Source organism: Peromyscus leucopus, chromosome 11 (assembly GCF_004664715.2).
Source record: "Peromyscus leucopus breed LL Stock chromosome 11, UCI_PerLeu_2.1, whole genome shotgun sequence".
NCBI classification, from domain to species: Eukaryota; Metazoa; Chordata; class Mammalia; order Rodentia; family Cricetidae; genus Peromyscus; species Peromyscus leucopus.
The window spans coordinates 17890932-17897649 of NC_051072.1; positions in this window are offsets into that span (position 1 = coordinate 17890932).

Here is a 6718-nt window from a genome sequence, read left to right on the forward strand (position 1 = left end):
TGGTAGCCTAATGTAACACTTGCACCAAATTCCAACTCACGAAAGGAAGTATGGGTGATGAGTTACTTACAGCAGCAGAGTTGATACAAAAGAAGCTTCGTGACCAAAATGTTCACCTCCCCACAGGTGACAGCTAACAGAACTATAAGCTTGGAGGTGTCTGCACAATTTGTAGGCAGCAGGGTAGAACCAAGAGATCTGTGCTGTGGATATCACTCTATATAAATAAAACACTGATGGCCAGTGACCAGGCAGGAAGTATAGGCGGGACAAAGAGAGAGGAGAATTGGGGAAACAGGAAGAAGGAGGGAGGGACACTGCAGCCACCGCCAGGATAAGCAGCATGTAAAGACGCCGGTAAACCACAAGCGACATGGCAAGGTATAGATTTATAGAAATGGGTTAATTTAAGATATAAGAACAGTTAGCAAGAAGCCTGCCACGGCCATACAGTTTATAAGTATTATAAGCGTCTGAGTGATTATTTTATATGTGGATTGTGGGACTGCGGGGTTTGGTGGAACCTGGAGAGAAGCCCTCCAGCAACAGATCTGTCCTCTGGACGCCTTACCTGGTCAATCTCTTTTCTACACAGTTATGTATTCCTCTTATAAAGTGGTGGTGAGAAGACTTCAAGAATCTTCCAAGTTTCCACTTGATAAACATGTGACCCTTTGTTGACCTCACGAGACTGGAGCATATCACTTCATCCTGAAGGGAATGTTTCAATACTTGAGAATTTGCTATAAAACAAAGCAAACCTAAGAAGAATTTTAGGAACGTTTAGAGCATTCAATTTTATTTATATTACATATGATAGAAGAATAAATTTATCTAGATGTGTATGTGTGTAGTCATGTATACATTATTAAAAGCATTTTTGAAAACCACTATGTACTAATTTTCAATTTTTACATTAAATTGAACTTAAACATATTACAAGATTAAGCAAACATTTTAATTTTGTTTCTGCTCTTAGTTCTTAATTCTAGTTCCTTAAACAGTCAAAATAACAGTAGTTATTATACTCCATCAACCTCCAACTTACTATCAAAACCTCTTGATACTTTAAAATGGAATGTTCAATTCAGATATTAGTAATAATTAATTGTTACCTACAATTTTTATAAAATATCTTTTGATCATGTTTTTCTTATCCCAAAGCCTGCGTACCTTACTGTCAAATCAACTTATGTCCCCCCCTCTTTCTCTCTCTCAGAAAACAACCAAACGTACGCAAGTGTGTGTGTGTGCACATGTGTGTGTAAGTGCGAATGCAATCATATAGTCAATTTCAAAGAAGATGGTTTTTTACTTCATAAAAATCTAATTTTTCTTCTTTATGAAGACAACTAAAATATGCATTTTTTTTATTTAGAAACATAAACTAGTAGATTTTTTTTCCTTTTGTTTTCTTCACAATTTTGTGTTTACAGGACTTATGTAATGTATTTATAATATGATAAATAAAACAATTAGCTGCTCTGAGGATCATACATTCTTTGTCTTTATGTGTGTGTATATGTATGTTTTTTTATGTGTCTGATATCTCTCTCTGTGTGTGTGTGTGTGTGTGTGTGTGTGTGTGTGTGTGTGTGTGTGTGTGCTGGTGAATGTGCTTATGCACATATAAGGTGTGCCTGCATGGGAGGCTGAACTTTGATGTCTGGTATTTCCTTCTACTGATATCTTCCTTGTTAATTTGTAGGAGAGGGTCTAAAGCTGCTTCTGAGCAGTCCAGCAAACACAGTGGGCTGTGACTAAGGAGCCCTTTCTCCTCCCCAGCTCTAGGCCTGTGGGCACATGTCACAGGACCACCACATTGTCTTTCTAAGAGGAAGAACTTTCACTGAAATACCACCAGAGAGAAAGCCAGAAAACATATGGGAAGAAAACCAGAAAACTTAAAATCCTGATTTTTAAAATTTATTTAATTTGGTACTTTAACTTAGGTGCTTTTTTTTTGGGGGGGAGGGTCACAGGGTCAGGACAGCATTCTCTTTTCAATGTTTTATGGACTTCACTTTCATGATGTGAACTCAGAGGCAAGAGCTTGCTAGGATCATCTAATATCTCAACAACAGTTTAATGATGGTGGTGTTAGATGGAATTTTTATTTACTGGTCCTCTTTGAACTCTGACTTAACCTAAGAGGTCTTACCAGCAGTAAAGGCCCACTATGTGAAGAAGACTGGGATCTGCTGCTTCCTTAGAGGTAGAGAGAAGGACTCTTCCACTGTCAGCAATTTTTTAACACATTTATTTTTAATATATTTTAAGCATTTCAGGTGTGGGGTTGTTTTTCTGCATGTATGTCTGTGCACTGAATACCTACCTGGTGTCCAGATGAAGCCAGAAGAGGGTTTAGCATCCCTACACCTCAGTGCTAGAGTTACAGACAGTTGTGAACCATTGTATAGGTACTAGGAATTTAACCAAGGTCCTTGGGAAGAGCAATGTTCTTAACTATTTATCTCTCTTTCCAATCCTAGCATTCATCTTCATTTAATGTGAGTTGTGAGGAACCTGATGCAAGTCCTTATGATGGCATAGCAAATAATTTACCAACTATCTACCCATTCTTGTCAGTAATTTATTTTAATTTCAGAGAACTAACTAAAGTATCTTTGTAATGACAATTATATGTATGAAAGTTGTTCTTTGGTATAAAGACAGTGTAGTGGATGCATTATTTCTGGTGTCTGATTTTATTAAAAATGAAATATAACATTATTGATGCATTATATCTAAAATTTATTAAGAATTAGGTGCTCAAGTATAACCTAAGTTTGTTTTTAAAATTAGATAAATATTATTTTCCTAATAGATAAAACACTTCAAAGAAAAATATTAACTATGTGTAACTTTTTTAAAACACTGCTCTAGAAACATAACTTTTTACATTTACACTTTAAAATGAATAAAAATATTTTAACAGGTTTAAAGCATTATTCTCTCAGACTAGAAGTGTGAAGTCTTAACATTATCAAGGTCCACAATTTCTTCTCTACCATACATGAAATGAATGTAGAAAACTTTGTGTCTATCAAATTTTTATGAAGGCCATGACTTGAAATTACCTGTCATAATAATGGGTATTTCGTAAAATTGATTTAGATAGCTTCTTTAATTTTAGATTTATCCTTGTCTCTAACTCCCCATGTTTCTGCATTCTCCCCATTAAATTTTCTCACTTTTTTTTTTTGTGGACACAGGGTCTTCTCATGGCTTAATGTGAGAATATTATTAGTTTCTGTAGAGAAATTCTTCCTCGGGAAAATTAACTTCAAAAAAAAAATCACTGGCTTTTAATATACTTATATTAACAGCTATTTAAAAATAGAATTTCCTGACATTCAAGGTATTTTGTTTTTGCCCAGGCAATTTGTTCTCTTTAATCTGTTTATTCTCACTATTTAGGGAGCACTGATTTTTATATGAAGTGTCATCGATTCTTTTGTCTCCCTTTCCTTAGACTCATTTAAGCAACCGGTAGGAGACAAGAACATGAGATGAGATGGAACAGAGGGATGTGCTTAGCTGGGACATTTGTGTGACCCTGTCAGGAAGTGTGGCTTGTATTCTACTGCTGGTATTGACTTCTCTTCTCGGATGGTGTTGGCCATCACTTATCTTCATCTTTAGGTTATTTGAATATGACTACCTAGTTTGTGATCTTCATAGTGTCACTTAATTCCATGTGTTTTTCCACTTCTTACCAATGTTCAGTTTTCTTATCTATGTCTCTGAATGTGCAATCATTAAATACGGTGTACTGGTTATTTTGTGTGTCAACTTGACACAAGCTAAAGTCTTTAGCTAAGCAGGAGCCTCAGTTAAGGACATGTCTCTATGAGATCCAGCTGTAAGGTATTTTCTAAATTAGAGATCAGTTTGGAAGGACCCAGCCCAAGGTGGGTGGTGCTGTCCCTGGGCTGGTGGTCCTGGGTTGCATAAGAAAGAAGGCCTGGAGGAGGTGGGAATGGGGGGTGGATTAGTGGGGACGGCTGGGGGGTGAGAGGAGGGAGGATGGGGGAATCCATGACTGATATGTGAAATTAAGTTAAATATATATATATATATATATATATATATATATATATATATATATATATAGAGAGAGAGAGAGAGAGAGAGAGAGAGAGAGAGAAGGCTGAGCAAGCCATGAGGGAGCAAGCCAGTAAGCTGCTTCCCTTCATGGCCTCTGCATCGGCTCCTACCTCTGGGATCCTGCCCTGTTTGAGTTCCTGTCCTGACTTCCTCTGGTATTGAACACCAATGTGGAAGTTTAAGCCAAATAAATCCTTCCCTTTCAAACTTGCTTTTGGTCATGATGTTTTATTGCAGCAATAGAAATCCTTACTAAAAACACACTGGTTCTATGCCCAAATTCATGTTTTCTTTTGAAATGAAAAACATACCACTGAAACTACTTACAAAAGCCAGAGACTGACTACAAATACAATTAACTGTGTAAAATATACATATACACATGTGTTAACTTTGTATGTTACCAAAATAAGGAGCTAAAAAAATATTTACACAAATTTGATGTCTTAGATTGTGGGATTTTACAGTGTAAATCTGAATCAGGTATAATAGAAATAGCCTCCCCACCCCACTTCATACAGAGTTGTGTCCTAGTAGAGCATCTCCGTGAATATTTGGTTATATGGTTCCAATCCAATTTTCACCATTGTCTTTCTCAGCCTGAGAAGCTGCTATACCAGTGTCTCACTGGGACTCTACTGATGTCTCTTTAATGCTATTGGTCAATTTATGTAATCAAGAAATGATAAGGAGTCGGGAGAAAAGATATATGGTAGAACTTACTTATACTGCTCATTTTATTCCTTAGTCATTTTTTAATTATTACTAAAACTTATTTTTTCCTTAAGAAATTCCTGATACATTCACATATTCAGAAAAAAACCTTTAAAATCCATATCAAAAAGTTACCATAATAATCATAGCCCTACTCCATTATATTAAATCTGTAATATAAACTTTAACATTTTACTTAGAGTTCTGTTAGAATACATATTTTAATAACTTGTCTTCTTTGATGATTCCTGTTCAAAATTAATTTGGTCATGGATTTATCAAATGTTCAAACAACTGGAAAGAAAGTGGAAATAAAGGGAATAATGAAATAAAAATAATAAGGAAAATAATCTCTGTAGTTCTAAAAATAAAGTATGGTGGACTCCTTCATCATTCTAAATGGATAGTGGTTCTCTTCCAGTGGTAATTATTGAAGAAATGATTATCTTTTAAATTTATTTATTATTAAATTTATTTTATGAAGGGAAATATATATTACTTTAAATTGAAATAAATATATTAACATAAAGAGTGTTTTAAAAAATCCTTTACAATAAACAAAACAAATTTCTATGATCTATGACCAAGCACTGGTTTTTGATTTTTATAATTTATATGTTAATTACATCCCATCCATGGTTTCCCCTCCCTTTTCTCCTCCCAACCCCTCCCCTCCCCTCCCCCTTCCCCTCTTCCCTCCCATACCCTTGCTGCCTCCCTCCCCTATACACTCCTCCTCCATTGCTATTCAGAAAAGGACTGGTCTCCCATAGATATGAACAAAACATGGAATATCAATTCTCAGCTAGACTATGCACCTCCCCTTGTATTAAGGCTAGATAATGCAACCCAGTATGAGGAATAGGGTCCCAAAAGCCAGCAAAAGAGTCAGAGACAGTCCCTGCTCCCACTCTTAGGAGTCCCACCAAGCTACGCAGCTACACAACTGTTAGGCCGTGCCTGCTGAAGAGAGGAAGGAAGGATTGTAGTAACCGGAGGGGTCAAGGACATCACAAGAAAACCCACAGAATCAACTATCTTGGCTTAATAGGAGCTCACAGAGACTGAACTGACAACCAGGGAGCCTGCATGGGACTGAACCTAGGACTCTGCATATATTTGTGACCATATTCCTTAGTCTTAACCACAATATTAATCCTCAATATTGCTAGATCCAAGGATCAGCAGCAGCCTCTCTGTGACACTTTAAGCCTAACACAGACCATTATGATCCTCACTCAATTGAAATTGGTCAAATCCCCTTCTTTCTTTTTTCCTTTCTTTCTTCCTTCCATCTTTCTTTTTCTTCTTCTTCCTCTTCCTCTTCTTCTCCTCCTCCTTCTTTTTTCTTCTTCCTCTTCCCTTTTCCCTTCTCCTCCTCCTTTTCTTCTTCTTCCTTTTTTCTTCTTACCTAGCATTTGAACATATTTGATATCTGATTTGAAACTGACCTACTTAATATTTGACCCAGCTACAAACTCATAAACATGCAGCCTCAGCACCATAAGATAAAATATTGTACCTCTCTATAGTAGAATAGAGCATTTTGTGTTTACAAATTGTAAACACCCATTACACATGTTTCAGTGTATACCCCAGAATGAAACATGTACAACTGTATGCGAATATGCTGCTCACTTCTATTTCTTAAAAAAGTAGTTATCTGTGATATGTAATAAATTATGTTTAATAACATGTTTATATTTTGAATATAAAGGTCTCGGTGAAACATTTAAATGTCTACGATATAACTTTGAGAATAATATTGTTGTGCTTAATTTTAATATATATCTGATCTAAACCAAATGCATCAAACTGCAAAATGATAAGCTATAGCACTGTTTTATATTAAATTTAAATTTCTTATCTATGTGCCCACGTATAACAAAGCAAA